The sequence below is a fragment of the Furipterus horrens genome, unplaced genomic scaffold (genome assembly GCF_987537825.1).
Source record: "Furipterus horrens unplaced genomic scaffold, mFurHor1.1.pri manual_scaffold_16, whole genome shotgun sequence".
NCBI lineage: Eukaryota > Metazoa > Chordata > Mammalia > Chiroptera > Furipteridae > Furipterus > Furipterus horrens.
The window spans coordinates 4,334,294-4,350,920 of record NW_028327186.1 but is presented as its reverse complement, the minus strand read 5'-3'; the positions used below and the strand labels follow the sequence as shown (position 1 = coordinate 4,350,920).

Below are 16,627 nucleotides of genomic sequence, written 5' to 3'. Positions count from 1 at the left end.
TGCACGTGTTTGGAAGACAGAAGGTGGAGACTACATCATTGCTGTTTCTGCTGGCAGATGCCACTGAGGCTGTGTTGGCTTGTGCCATAACGTTAGCCCACCCAGTTTCAATCTGGGCCTCCAGAGGCCCAGCCCAGAGCTCATTTTTTGCTGGTGTAGGTCAAGAATCACTACTTGACTTGAGAGCCAATGTTTCTGCAGTAGCTTCCTGAGCACTTGCAACTAAGAGAAGGTGACGTACAGGTCACCTGCCTAGGGCAGCTTCTCGATGCCCTTTGCTCTTGGTCGTGGAAGTGCCCTGGCATACCAGTCATGCCTTGATATACCAGAAGTTGTTCCTCAAGGTCCATCTTGAGGCCTGTGCCTGGAGCCTTCCAATTTAATACAAGGACACAGCCCCTTGTATTAAATGCCTTTCTGCTCAATAATATGGTTTCTGGTGTTTACAAGTGAACCTGGACTTAGGAAGTAGACAACATGGGACTGTATAAAATTTCACTCTTAAGTCCCGGCTATATCCTCACTAATTGGGACTGGTTGCCCTTCTACCAGCCTGGTCTTTCTCCCTTTCAGCTAATGTCACAGCCTTCACTCTCACAGGGAAAAGTGAACTTCAACTTCTAAATCTTACCTGGTCCCAAATGAGTTTCCTGTCCTTACACGTTTCTTTACATTCTAAGAGAAAACAAATGCATCAGAAATCTTTACAAATAATGTGACTAGCATTAGGTGGGTCTCTGGGTTCTTACCCAGCACATACCACAAAGAGCTCCCCCAAACCCCATTCAGACCCTGCTTCCCCCTCCCGCCTGCCCCCAGTCAGCAGCATCTCCTTGCTGGCCCTCATTAATCCTGTGGTTTCTTCCCAGCATTCAGCGGCACCTGCCTCCTCCTCTCCACCATGCTCACTCCCTGAGGAGGTCCCCACCATCTGCTCCGTCTGCCCCACCAGGTCTGCATGGGACCCTCGTGTACTATATTCCCTGGTCCTCCCTTGCCTCCCAGTCCAAGAAGCTCCCAAGGCCCAGCACTTGAGAAGTCAAGTCCCTCTGGTCATTGCAACTGGTTTTCTCATGAGGAAATTTCTGGTAAGTAACATTCTCTACCTGGACATATCACTTTACACTGGTAGAAAGTACACAAACAAGTCAGGTCTTGGCCAGAGCAGGTATAAATCTAAAAAGGCAAGAGAATGTATTCATTCATTTTTGAAAATCATATTGAAGTGAAGTTCACAAAGCATAAGATTAAACATTTAAAAGTGAACAATTCACATCTCTGGTTTACAAAACAAAGCGAACCATTCAGTGGTGTTCAGTGCATTCACAATTGACACAACCACCACTGTACCTACTTTCAAAACATTTCTATCATTCCAACATAAAACCTCGTCCATTCAGCAGTCACTCCCACTCCCTCTCCCCCTGACCCCTTGCAAACACCGGTCTGCTTTCTGTTGTTATGGATTCACCTACTCTGGATGTTTTATATAAATGGAATCACACAATATGTGATCTTTTGCATGTGGCTTTCACTGAGCATCATGTTTTTGAGATTCTTGCACGTGGTAGCCTCTATCAAAACACTATTGCTTTTGATGGCTGAACAATATTCCAGTGTATGTGTATATCACAATTTGTTCATCTGTTTGTCTATTGATGAATATTTGTTTTTTTCTTCCACTTTTGACTTTGTGAATAGTACTACATGAGCATTCATGTACAATGGATCTGAGTACCTATTTCTAGTTATTTGGGCTACATACCTAGGAGTGGGATTACTGGGTCATATGGTAATCCTATGTTAACTTTTTGAGGAATCATCATATGATTTTCAGCCATGGCTGAGCCATTTTACAGTCCCAAGACCAAAGTACAAGAGTCCCAAGAGTTTCAGTTTCCCCACATCCTCACTAACACTTGTTACTTTCCGTTTCTGGGTTGGTTTCCCACCCCCCACCCCCATAGCCGTTCTCATGGGAACTGGTACCTCATTGGTTTTGACTTGCATTTCCCTGATGACTAATGATGCTGAGCATCTTCTCCCATGTGTGTTGGCCATTTGTGTGTCTTCTCTAGAGAAATTATCCATCTGTTTTTCATCCAGAAAGGTGATGGGCTTTGGAACTAGAGAGGCTTGGGTTCAAATAGGTTCAGCTATTTAGAAGCAGTGTGCCCTTGGACTGATTACTTCTGTAGGCTTCTCTTTTTTTCCTCTGTTATAGCTGCCTCCTTGACATCCATTAGGTCTTGGTTTACATTGTCGGCTTAGAGAGACTTTCCTGATACCCTTCTTTAAAACAGATTCAAGTGTTACTCTGTTTCACAGTATCCAGTTCTTTCCTTCTTGGCACTTGACACAGGTTGTAATTAGATAGTCATTTGTTTGGAAGTTTTTCTCCTCTGTCTCTTCTACTAGATCATTCACTTTTGTGGTCAGAAGCCATAGCCTGTCTTGTTCACAACTGTGCATCTAAAGCAGAGCACAGCACCTGGCATGTAAGAGGGGGGTGATGCTTGTTGAATGGGGAAAAATTAAGACATCATCCATACCTTTAGGGAAATCAGTAGAGCGCCTGGCACGTATTAGATCAGTGGCGTGCAATGGGAGGTTTGGGAAATAAGGTGGTGGGGAAGGGGACAGTGTTTGTAGTTGTCACTGTGATTGGGGAGACACTGCTGGCATTTAGAAGGCAAGGGTCTGGGACACTAGATGGGGCCTGTGGTGCGATCCGGCCACACAATGGGTTGTCCCACATCCCACACAACTTTAGGCTGTCCCATCAGACATTGGGGGGGTCTGTAATCATCTGCATATGAACACTGTTTTACATATAAACAGAAAGAAGCATTTGCACATTTTAATATGCACTGAATTTTCCAGGAATGCAATGATCACATTCATTTAGAAGAGATTATATTGCAGTTTGTTTGCAACTCCCTTGAGAATCGTTTCCCCTTTCAGAAAAATCACATCTCTGTGAGCAACGCTGCTCAAAGTATTTGAACCCCAATATAACACTCTGGGATCAGGCTGTATATAGACATGTGATGCTACACGTTAGTGCAAAAGCTGATTAGTTCATTATGTCTTCTTGTCTAGACATGCCTGACCATCTGCATATTGAAATGCACATTATTTTATTATAAAGTAATTTCTTCTTTCTTCCTTATGTTACATTTAAAGCATATTGATTATTTTGAAATTAAGTACATAGATAGGTTATCTATGAATTTTTTACAAGATCTTAAAGAAACGAAAATTTCTGTGTTTAAGGGAGGCATTGATCCTAATAGAGATTAGAACTACCGTAGCCTCTGCTTTCTTTTAATAAGAGTTTTACAGTTTTGTCTTAGGTGGATGGCAAAAGAAATAAGATATTTCTTATTTTTATTCTAAGATCTCACTTTCTTATTCTTATTACCAAAATGATTCTTTACACATACCAGAGACACTTTTAATACTTTGCACTCAAAGTATTGGTGCCTAAAAGAAAAATGCGCATTGCAAGACTCTTGAGTCGTGGCTGACTAGCAGGAACAGAGAATCATGAAATTTTAGATCCAGAAATAATCTTAGAAAAAATTTTGTCTATCTTCTTTTACTTTCAAATAGCCAGATTTTTGCTGTGCCATGCCAGCTGGCTAAGAACTTTTAGTTATAACTTTTTAAAAATTATAAAATTAGTGTATATATTTATTTTTTAAATTGTAAATTGTGAGAAAGAATAAAGTATCGGAAAGAACTCAGAGTCATATACCTATTTTATTCCATTATGGGATCTGCAGCCATTTAGTTAACCATATCTCTATGTGTTTTTTTTTTATTTATTACTAGATTGCTTCTTTTTCTTTTTACTTTTTTTTCTTCCTTTCTCCCTTTCCTTCCTTCCTTCCTTCCTTCCTTCTTTCTTCCTTCCCTTCTTTCTTTCTTTCCTTCTTTCTTTCTTCCTTCCTTCCTTTCTTTCTTTCTTTCTTTCTTTCTTTCTTTCTTTCTTTCTTTCTTTCTTTCTTTCTTTCTTTCTTTTTTGTTACTTATATAATGCTGCAACAAACATCTTTGTTCCTACAGTGATGTTACATATAATATTATTCCCCCTTAGTATATTTTTCTAGAAATAGTATTTGGACTAGAGGATTTAAATGTTTTTGAGGTTTTTGATACATCCTGCAAGAATTGTCAGTGGCTGCTGAAGTCCTGAGATAAAATATTGATGAGGAAGATTATGAAAGGTGAATCAGGCAAAAACCATCTAGTATATTGATCAGTCTTAACGTTACTAACAATGGGACAGCCATACCCTATGCTTGCCCCTTGCTTTGATGCAATAGAAGGTACACAGCTCAACCTGTGAAATATTCTTGCCGAAGTGAAAAATAAAAAACAACAACAACAAAAACTGAATGCAAACCTGTGCCGCTTTCAGATCTCCTCTCAGTTCACAGGACATACAAGGGGTAGAGGAATAAACTGAACGACGCCACAGGGAAATAACCAAATGCAGAATCTGGGAAAGTTCACTCCACAAATAAGTCAGCTCTTTCGACACGTGGCAGAAAGCAACAGATTATGGATAGGAAGAAATGTAGAGACATCACCAGTAGAGCCCTTTCTCAGAAAGCTAGAAGAGAGGCCTGAAAAGAGTTTTAACCAAAACAGCTCCAGAGTTTCCACTTGCCCACAGGGGAGCCCAGGAGCTGAGGGGGCTACCGGCCAGCGCCCTGGCGGTGGTTGTGAGTCCTCATGCGGCAGGTGATTCTCTGCATATTCTTAATTTAATACACCAGCGTGGGCCCTCCAACATACTGACCTTAAGAGTAAGAATTCCATCTTCACAATGAAATATATTAGCTATAGAGTTTTTGCAAGTGCCCTTTATCAGGTTAACAAATTTTCTTTCTAATCCTAATGTACTGGGAGTTATTTATTTATTTATATCATAAATGGACATTGAATCCTTATCAAATACCTTTTTTATACCTATTGAAAAGCTTATATGAGTGGTTTTTTCCCCCCCAATCTGTAAATATGGAGAATGACATTGGTTGAGTTTCAAATGTTAAATGAAACTTATATTCCTGGAATAAAACAGCACTTGGCTATGGTATTTATTGGTTTTATATATTGTTAGTTTAAATCAGCTGACATTTTGTCAAGGGTTTTTATATCTATGTTCGTAAGGGATAGTAGTTTTCCTTTCTAGTATTGCCTTCATCAGGTGTTAGTATTAGGGTAACGTGGACCTCCTAAAATGAGTTGAGAATTCCATTTCACTTCTGTTTTATTGGGGGGCAGGGGGAGTGGGGGGGGGACAAGAACTCTGGTGTCTCTTATAAGGACACTAATCCTACTGGGTTAAGGGTCCACCCTTACGATCCCATTTAACCTTAATTATTTCCTTACTCCAAATATAGCTGTGCTAGTGGCTAGGACTTCAGCCTAGGACTTTGGGGGGAGCACAGACATTTAGTGCATAACAATGCCTTTCTCCTGGTTCTGTCTCTGGTCTCGCGTGGTTTCTTTTCATACGTGCGCAGGTGACTGCTTAGCCAAGGGCATCCCTTTGTCTATCTGCTTGTCTCTGCGCATGTTTTTCCTTTTTGGAGTTCTGCTCTGGGAATTCTAGCTGCCTTGACCTCCTCAAACTCTTACCTCTGACCCTTGAACTCAGTTAGACCACTGGGCTCTGGATGGGTTCCCCATCCCTGCACCACATCCTGAATCCTGCCTCCAGGCTGTAAGCTCATCTGATTTGCTTCCCTTCTCTTGAGAACCATAGTTTTGTCTGCCTGTTACCAAACAGGCTGGTTTTCCAGTTGTTTAGATGCCAAGATAAATATAATCTCTGTTACACCATGATGTCTGGAAGCAGAATTGCATGTTTAATATAGATTAATTTAATTAACAGCAATGATCATTCCATGCCTGGAAGACTGGGACATTCATCTCCTTACCTTCCATGTTCCTGTTGCTATCTGGAAGTATTCGAAGGTACTAGAACATTTTCCAGTGAGAGTGAATGGTACGCATGCCTTTCTCTCACATGGCACCAAGGACTGTGGGTTTTAGGGACCTGGGGTTTCCGGTTCCTTGCATTTTCACCCATTTAGAAATTATTTTGCCACAGTGACATGCATCTCTTAACCACCAAAGAAGCTGCCGCCCTGCAGAGTAAAATGTCTATTTTACACAGTTTCATTTGTTATTACAATACTGTGCTTATTTAAAATAACGAAGCCTATTACCACACCACAGCAGGTAGGTGTGTGCGCTGTACGTGATATTTTTTGTGGTAAGGCTTAAATTCTCCTTGTCCAGGCTAATTGGATAGGAAATCACCTGGAAAAGCTAGTTGGAGTAATTGAAATAAAATGTGAATGTCCGTTTTTATCTGAAAAGCACTCTTTTTCCCATCCCTAGTTTTTGTATCAGAAATCTGGCTTGAGCAAGAATAACGTTCATGAGTAAATATGTCGTGAAAAGTTCTCTCTCCATCCTATTTCTAATTTCATAGAAGAATCTTTTAATATCAATATCACTTTCCCAAATTTGGACTCTCTCAGGCTCTCCTTATTTTCCTTATTACTATGGAGCTAGACCTCAGTGCTAGGCAGAGAAATTCGTCCTTCTCGCTTCTTCTGAAGGCTCTCCCATTGACCTTGTGTTGGTTCTCATTTTCATTCTGGTCTGTCGGACATGGGCACGTTGAACATCTGCTTTGTACAAACCCCCCTGTGAGGTGTAAAGGAGACTTGGAAATAAATAAGACTCAGCCTCGCTCTTGCTCTAGTAAGGAAACAGCTAACAGCTAACATGCCAAGCGGTGGGAAATGTCAGAGAAAATCCAAGGACGAGAGACACCAGGGACAGTTTGGTGGGAGATACGCGGGAGGGAATGGCCTGGGGAAAGTTTCATCAAGCGAGTGGTTTTGTAGAGAAACTGATGTCTAACATTTGGATGAGAGCTGAGAAAATGGGGACAGCGTTTCAGGCTGCAGGTGCAGCCAGAACATTGCTTAAGGAAAAGGCTGTATATTCCTTAACCAGCAGAGGAGCCTCACAGGGGACCTGGATTCCGATTCACTTAGCAGTGATGTGATCTTGAGGACTCCACCTCTCTGAGTATCATTTTCTTTATAAATTGGGGTCACATATACATAATCCACCATGTATGTACTTCACACGCTTAATCTTTATGTTCTTGAATGCATAAAAATACAGTTAAAATTATCGTCGCTATGTATGTGACTACTAATTATGTCATCCATATCCTTTGGGTCATTTTCAATTGATTCGGTTTTTGCTCATTGTGACTCACTTTTCCCTGCTCTTTTGCACAGCAGGTACTTTTTATTGGCCACCAGCATTGTGACGACAACAGTCCCTCGCTTTATCATGGTTCACTTATCATGGCCTCACTGTATCACGGGATTTTAAAAAATATTATATTTAATTATTTATCGTGGATTTTTCGCTATTTCGCGGGATTTTGTGGGACTGTATTCATATGTTGTTAAAGTGACATAGGTTTAAGAGTGTAGAATAAATGCAAGGTTCCTACTTCGTGGGGGCGTCTGGAATGTAATACCCACGATAAATGAGGGAATACTGTATTACCTTGTTGGGTGCTGGGCTTTTTCGTATTCCTATCCCTGTTAATATTCTTGAATCTTGCTCTGAAATTCACTTACTTGGAACCAATGTGATTCTTTCTGGTCTGACTTTTAAACTTTGGGAGGAGGAACCGGAGCTGTGTTTAGTTTAGAGCTAACGGTTTCCCTACTACTGTGGCAAAGCCAGTCCTCACTGAATTATGAACTCCTCCCTGCTCGGTCTGAGCCGCAGGGATTGTTCCCTCTAATTCTTTTGGGTGCTTCTCCGCTCAGCCATAGGTCACTTTCACTCAGGTGAAGAGTTGAGGGGGCCCCTCAAAGATCCCCAGGCTTCTCTCTTTGCAACTCTTTCTTCTCTGATATTCTGCTTTGCAAAGTCTGGTCACCTCAGACTCTAAAACTTGCAGCCCCCCCACCCACAGAGACTGGCAGGACCCCCCCCGGTTCCCCTCCCTGCCTTGGAACGTGGAGCAGTATGCTTGCGGATGGTAGGGGTCACTTCCTTCATGCCCATAGCTCAGGGAGTCACTGTCCTTTGTTGCCTTATGGCCAATGTCTGCAAAATGGCTGTGTCCTCTATTTAATCCAGCTTATACTTATACTGATGAAGAATAAACCCAGTCCCTGCTAGTCCTCCTTGGCTGGAGAGCAGAAATCCTCAGAAGCAGTGAAATACCAAAGAGTTAGCTTCCGGCTGAATGTGGGGGAAGAATATTTTTTTACTGCAGTCATTCTTAACTGTTTAATACCATGGACCCTTTCTGGCTATCCTGTGAAACCTATGGACAGCTTCTTGGAGTAATGTTTTCAAGTGCACGGAGTAGAATACAGAGAGCTGCCAACAGAAACTATTAGAGGGCAGACAGAGTATTTTTCTAAGTGATTTCATGCTATAGTAACATAGGTCCTTCTTCGTGCATTAAATAAGATCTAGCAGTGGGTCTAATAAGTTCTGTGATTTTCAAGTAGTAATGGGTATAAACAATATTCTGGTAATGTGATCTGAATATATCCGTGCTCTCTATTGGTGACAGCGTCCAAGTACTGTTAATATGACTGTAGTTTTCTGTTAACAGCATGCATCATGGGAAGAGATGCTGAATTTCAGTCAGAGGCCAGTGCAAATAAACATGCGATTGCTCTGGCTCCACAGACCCCTTAGAGCTCTACGGTTCTAGGGTAAGACCCTTCTTTTAACGAACGGAAACTGGAGTGCCTGGGAGTTGTGGATTTTGCACAAGTTGGCTAAGCTTATGAAGTGGCAACGATTTTATTTGAATCTAGCATGATGACAGTATGGTCCCATGGGGCTGTCTGGGAGCAGAAGAGGGAATATAGTGTTCATAGGACAACTGAGGGAGCCCGTCATGCCCCTCATGTCGAGAGGCCCACCTGTCAACTCCCATTCTGAACCTCAAGTCTCGTCACTCCCAACTGACAAATCGGGCAGGTCTGCTGTTTATTTTTGTCCCCGGTCCTCTGGCCAGGCCACAAACTCCTGGATTTGTGAATACACCGTTCTGTTCCTATCCAGTGTGTCCCAACCAGCAAGTCACTGTAATTTTTGGTGTTGTTCCCATACTCCCTCCAAGTGTCATTAGTCATATCCTCCTTCCCATTTCTGCCTTGAATAGGCAGTCATTATGCTGAAGCCAGGCTTGTTTCAGAATTCCCTGAGAACCACAGCGTCAGGCCGGCACAACTCTGGAGCTGGAAATGGAAAAGGCTGTGATCCGGGGCTGGCTGGCACCGTCCCTGTGAGTCATTATGGAAACACTGTCCCCGGATGCTGCTGAGAGGGACTGGGCTGCTGGGGAGTCCATCTGTCAGATGAGAGCCTCACCCCCTGACATCTTAAAATGCTCCACAATATGTGGGATGTTTGGCCTTCCGTCTGGTATCCTGGTTACAATAAAATTGGGGTTGTTTTATTCTATTTTTGGTTCTCTGGCAGTTTCCAGCGTGTTGAAAAAAGAAAACCAAAATACTTTTTTTTCAGATTACAAAAATAATACATATTCATTGTACAGAAATTGAAAAAGACAGAAAACCACACAGAAGAAAATTCCATCACCAGAGATACAGATTTTATTTAACGTGTTGCATTTCCTTTAAGATGTTATGTATATAATACTTTTGTAAATTGTTTTTAAAACTCTAACAGTGGAACTCACACAGTCCTCATTTTAAAAAGTATAAAATTATATCATGTCTGCCCTAAAGGAGAACTTACATAAGATACCTAGTTAAACACACTCTTTCTAAAAATGAGAAAAAACGAATCCCAAGAGGGTAATTTGCCCCAGGCTCCCAGCTCATAAGCCACAGAGAAGGGAATGGAACCCTGGGTTTTTGTCCCAGCAGCCTGGTACATTGTGACCTGCCACGTCCGTGACCATCTCAGACGAGCTCCGGAAGGGCTCTGGGCTCTCAGCCTCTTGACCTGGAGGAACTGTCCATGAATTCCTGGGCCACTGAGTAGGGAATGTGTCCCTGCCTTAGATCCTAAGCCTGGCGGCCTCACCAAGTCAAGGACCATGGCGTTTGTAGGTTCAGCGATACCCTGTTAGCAAAACATCCCTTCTCATGCGTTTCTAGGAGGAGGAGAAGCCGGCAAAAACTTGCGTGGAGGGCATTGGGCAGTATGTGGCAAGCTTACTTCTTGAGTTTGCAATCTTGCGTCTGGGACTTGATCTTACAGATACACCTGCATGGGTGCAAAATGACACACATGCGGGGTTGTGACAGCGTTGTAGCATTGTTCCTATTAAAAAAATACTGGACTGTGCAAGTGTCCATTTATAGGGAGCTGGCCAAACAATATAATACATTGGAAGACTACACCTCCAAAAATAGGCCAATCTTGTTTCTGAATATATACAAAAAATTTCGATAAATTATTAGTGTATCAAGTCCATTAGTATATTAAAACTAATGCACTAACTGCCAACTAAGGGTGTGGTTTATCCCAGTTAAAGGAAGGCGGGGGGAGTCCTCTTGAGATGTCAATTCCTGCTAAAACTGCCTAGCCATCTAAAATCAGAATGAAATTTTCATTACCTCGATTAAACATATGTGATAGTTATTAGTACCACTCACCATATTTCCTGGGTTCTCCCCCATTCCAGCACCATACATGGTACCAGAGGCGCAGGCTATCCATTGTGAAAAAATTGAACTGAACTCCTATTCTGCACTGCCACAAAAATATTAACTTTAGGTGCATTAAATAACAAAGCAAATCTTGTCAATAACTAGAAGAAAATATGGGAAAATAGGTTCATAATTTCTGAAGGTTTTCTTAAGCAAGAGCCATGCAAAAATGATTAATATATTATTTGGCGCAAAAGACAGTATTCAAAAGTCAAAGGATAGGGATAGGCTAAGAGAAAATATTTAAAGACACAGAAAGAAGATTCCTGTCTAGACCAACACTGTCCAACAGAACTTTCTGTGATGATAGGAATATTCTCTATGCTCCTCAGAAGGGTACCTGTTCATCACCTGTGCTAATGAGCACCTGAAATGTGACCAGAGTGACTGAGGCACTGAATTCCAAATTTTACTCAGTTAAATGAGTTTTAAAGTAAATAGACAAATAGGGCTAGAGGAGACTCATACTGGACAATGCAGCTCTAGGAAATATGAAAAACTACAAATAGCAGTGAGAGAAAGAGAGAGAGAGAGAGAGAGAGAAACAGTAGAAAAACTAGCCAAGAATATGAACTGACAAATCATAACAAAGGAAATACAAATGGTCAGTACATATGTAAGAAATACTTCACCCCCTTCCTCAATAATGAGGAAAATGCAAATTTCAAGGTAATGATATCCTCTTTTTGGAATGTGTTAATACCCATGTTGGGGAAAGTCGGGGGAAATGGTTTCCCTTTTTCCTTGTTGTTCGGACTATACATGGTCACAGTCTCTTTTGATGGGCAGTTTAGCAATATCTGTCACATTTTTAGATGTGTAACCTTCATCTAGAAATCACTAACATTTTTATGGAACTTACTAAATTTGTCCTAAAATTCACGTAGAATAAAAGTACGTGAGAATAAACAAGAAACTTTTTGAAAACTAAAACCAGTGTAAGAGGAGGCTCTTGCCCCACCAGAAATCTCTTTCCTGGAAAAACACTAAATATGAACAGAAAGAGGCATTTGTTTAAAAACAAAAACCAGACAAATTTGAGTTTTGATGATATGACAGGACCACTTGAACCCTGATACATCTCTGGAGGGAGCATAAATTGGTATGGCCACTTTGGAAAACCATTTGAAGTGTCTACAAAAGCTGACCATTTGTATATCCTAGGGATATATGCATTAGAAATACATATATATTTGCATCAAAAGACATAAGAACATTCAGGATAGCACTATTCTTAGTAGCCTCAACTGGAAATTCCCCAAATGCCCATCAATAGACTAGTAGATTGATAAATTACAACATAGTCATACGATGGGAAACTCTCCAGCAATGAAAACGTACTACTGCTACATTCAGTCCCATAACTGAATCGCCCAAGTGCAATGCTGAGTAAGACAGCAAGTTAAGAAGGCACTCCAAAGGATTCCATTTATATGTGTCAAGAAGAAGCTATGGTAACTGGTGGCGTTAGCAGTCAGAATGATGGTTAAGGGATAGGAGAGTGACAGCCACCCCGGCAGGTCTGTCCCCTTGCAGTCTCTGATCCCTGGGCCCTTTGTGGAGTGGGGCCTCTTTTCCACTGGTCCATCTCCCACGAGGATGCTACACCAGAGACACAGGTTTATTTCTCACTCCTGAGACCCAGGCATTGAGAACTAGATCACGCTGGGCTGGCTGGATGCTTCCCTGCCTAAATCCACTCAGTGAGTCTGAGCTGGAAACCCCTCAGTAAACGAGTCAATGAATAACGTGTTTAGAGCTGTGTCTGGCACATGCTAAGCACATCTGTAGGTGTTCATTCTAATTATCATCATGCTTTGCATCTCCAAACATGACATTTCTCTCCTCTCTCTCCTCTCCAAGGCAAAATCATCAGATGCAGAACTTGAAGAACCCCCCCCAAATGCATCTAAGTTCCATGCACTCTGCTTCCTCTCTACACCCATCATTAAATCATGTTTATTTTGATTATAAATGTGTCAAAGGTACAAAAAAGTACAGAAAATAATATTACACGTGTCCTTGGAGCCTCTACCTCCCAGATTTAATAGCTGTTGGCATTTCGCTCTATTTGCTTCTGATCTTTGCGGGGTTTTGTTTTTGCTTTTTAATTACAGAAATAGGTAAGAGTCCCTCCCCTCAGTTCCTCTTCCCTCTGCTTTTCCTTTCCGTCCCAGAGGGTTTTATTCTCCTGGAGTTAGTACACACCATCCCCATTTTTACTTTAAATGCATCTGTTAAGCAGTAGAGCCTCAAAGTAATTTTTTTTAAATGATTAATTTAAATTTGAAATAATACACAGTCCTGATGATGACCTTTTCAAAATGGCTTTATTAAGCCAAGGGGAAAAAACCCAAACCTCTTGAGACCAAAAAAAAAAAAAAAAAAAGTCCATTGAAGGGAGATTTGGTGGCATCAAGGGGCACTGTTGACATGCGGGATAGAAACGGCCTCTGTGCAAACACTTCTGGGAACACCGCCCGTCTCCAGGCCGGCCTTACGATTTTAAGCACCAGCATCATGCACCGCAGGGACTGACCCACAGCACATGCTTCACGGAATAGAATGTCCAACAGCTGAGTGAGCAAGGTATCAACTTCTGGACAGCAGCAGTTATAGGTGGCACCTGCTCGTGGCTGCTGGCCTGCTTCCCCGAGGCCAGGGACAGCTGGGGCCTGCAGGTGGGGCCCCTGTGGTCGCCGAGACCCCTTCTGACCCTTCAGATAGCTGCCCGTGGGCTCTCACCGCAGCACACTCGGGAATTTGTAGCAGCTACGCTGACAGGTGCTCCAGCCCCTGTTGTGGGGAGGACGGGGCTGTCACATGTCACCTGACATTAGACATGATGAGCTGTACTGATCCTAAAGCTTTCTCCATAATGTGGATTTTGCCTCCCTAGAGGTGCACCCCCCCTGGATTCAGCCCCTGCCACCCACCCCTGTAGAAACTCCCCTGGGACTTGATGTAAAGTCATCACCTCGGCTGGCGGGGAGCTCAAGGAACATATGTGTGCGTTCCCATCTGAACTATCTTCCTTCATAGAATTAGCAGCAATGTTTTTTTTCTTATAGTAGGCACTCAAAAATGCTAACAGATTAAGGGATGGTAACCAAAGTAATAAAGACAATAACAAGATGTTTATTCCTATTCGTTCAGTGGCATTGCTCACATCCAAAGGCTCATATATGTGCCATTTTACTCTACATTGAAATGGCTAATAATTTTAAAGAAAAGTGTGAAATTGTCTTTTTAATTCGCTCATCCCTTGTCTCTTTCGCATTCTGATTTTTTTACATTTTCTTTTATAATGTTTTTATATCGTGTGCATTTTTAGAAATGTAAAGGAATACTAAGAAAAGCATTTAAAATGGTAACCTCTTTTGAAAAATGGAAAAAAAAATAAAGCATGCACATGTACTCGGTCAGAACGTTTAAACCAAGCATGAGGCTGTGAATGCCAAGTCAGAGCTGCCTGAGACACTTCCCCACCTCAGTCCCTTCCCCCAGAGGACCCACTCTTAAGAGTTTCTCATTATTCTTACCAGAAAGCAAAATGTGCGTGTGCTAGGACGGAATTTTAAATATATGTGTATTTCTGTACTTGACACAGAGAGGAGTCTATTATATATACTGTTCTGTAATTTGCTTTCTGTTTTGGGTGATCCATCTTAGAGATCGCTTCCTTTCAACAGACTCTTCTGTAGAGTGACTGTGATATAGTTCACGTAACAGTTTTCCTCTGGGCCTTTTTCTTATTTTTAGATTCTTGTCATTTATAAACAATGACGCAATGAACATCTTGGCAAAGGTTTGTAGGTAAACTTTTATATGCTAACGTTGAATTGGTATTTAAAATATTTGAAGAGAGAATTTATTATTTGAATTATATAAACTGCCCATTCAAGTCGTAAAAGAAGTACAGTATATCCCTAAGGTTGTTTATCTTAGTAACGTATACGAAGAAATGAAAGAGTGTTTGCCTGTCTACACCACCACGTTTGAAAGTCAACATGAGCAGAGGCATACTTCACTTTTAAAGTCGACACATCAGTGATATTTCTGTCCCTGGGTGACCAGAAGTGGCCTGGGAATCTGTGAATTCAAAGCCCTTTTTCTCATCCTCAGCTCACTCACTGTGTCTGTCATTTGCTCAAAGCAAGGAGATGTGAGGTGTAAGAAGGGAGAGAAACGCCCCGCCGTGGACCCCGCTGCTTTCCCATACCCTGCCTGAGAGAGCCCGGGGATGTGCCTTTTAAAACTGCTTCAGAGTTAGTACATGACACGCAGACTCTGCACATACAGAATTTTTATCGGGACAAGGGATCCCATCCAGTCTCCTAGTTGCCCTTCTCAGAGGCAGCTACTGTTGTTACCTACGAAAACGTCCAGATTGTCTCGAAGAAGTGTTGTCGACCACAGCACTATGGGTATTTTGTGCTGAATAATTCTCTCTGTCAGAGAGGGGCGCTGATCTGTGCACCACCCACTAGATGCCCGCTGCAGCCGTCTGCAGGTAGCATCAGATGGACTTCCTGCTGAAAACCACTGGTCTAGGGACACACACATGCACTACACACACAGACACACACACACCCCTCACTTGGGTAGATATTTCTCTTTTGAATTATTTTGCCGCTATAAACAATTCTACAATGAATATATGTAAGTATCTCTATGGAGTGCATTCTTAGGTGTGGAGTCACTGGGCCAAGAGTAGGCACTTATAAAATGGGACAGATATTTACCAAATTGCCTCCCAAAGAGATTGGACCACTTTTCGCTCTCGCTGTGTGTAAGAGCGCCTGTCTCTACATGTTTTTGCCAACTCAGCGCATTCACAAACTTTTCTGTGTCTTTTAACCCAGAAGGTGAAAAATTGGAGTCTTTCTGTAACCTCAGCTCTGCCACTGTGTTCAGTTTTGGAACAGGTATCCCGAAGAGAAGTTGCTCCAAAAAATGCACCCTTTTATAGATCCAAAGACAAAGACAGAAGATTCTGGTGAAGAATTTTGATGAAGTTCTGCTTTTTTTTTTTTTTTTGCAAACTGAGTCCAACTTATCCATGCTGCTGGAAATTGCAAATGATTGTCAAAAAGAGAGCCCAGCCCCTTGAAAAACGTGTGCTTAATTCGCTCAACATGCCAAAGCATGACTTCTGGAAAGGGTTTTTGCATTGCTGTTGATATGTACGTGATAAAGCCTTTATCATTTTCCATGCTGTTCGCCCTAGTTCGTGCTGAGGGGCGCTGTCTGCCTTAATCTACGTGCTGAATTACGACTATAAACGATCAGCTGAAGTCAAGACAAGAATCAAACCTCATAAAAATCTTGCCTACAGCGTGTACCCAAAAATGTCAGTTGTGCCAAGGCTATGCAGGCCAAGAGAAGCCAGGGCTTGTGCAACTACCCAACAGAGGTTGAAATTTCTGACAAAAACAGGGACCTCATTGAAAATGGAAGCATAAAAATGAAGTCTCATTTCAAAAAAAAAGTCATTTTGATACTTTACTAATGTGAACATTGAAAACCATGCTTTCTGACCTCCAGTATTTCCTTCCTCTCTAAAGCCCAGGATAAAATAGATTTTCCATTCTCGGATTTTCTGGGTTGGTCACTTTGGCTCTAGCCTAAACCGGGGTTTCAAGCGGTTGCATCAGACCAGAATGTTCCACACTTTGCCTTTGCCTTGATGGCAGACAAAGATCCATTCTCTCACCCAGAGAACATTTGCTGGAAGCCTACTATGTGTCAGGTCCTCCGCTGGAGTCTGGCGAGGGCACTAGTGAGTAAGACGCCACGCCTGCGGGCAAGACCTTGCGTTAAAGATCATCTGAGAAGAAAGGCTGGGAGCCAGGGGCGTG

At 42.1% G+C, this 16,627-nt stretch overlaps 1 long non-coding RNA gene across 1 annotated transcript; it reads left to right on the top strand.

The window, feature by feature from the left end:
* Positions 1-873: 873 nt before the first annotated feature.
* Positions 874-9,512, top strand: LOC149992024 (uncharacterized). The gene is made up of 3 exons (XR_016508507.1): positions 874-1,088; positions 8,690-8,792; positions 9,281-9,512. It is a non-coding gene; the product is annotated as an uncharacterized LOC149992024 (long non-coding RNA).
* The last annotated feature ends 7,115 nt before the right edge of the window (positions 9,513-16,627 follow it).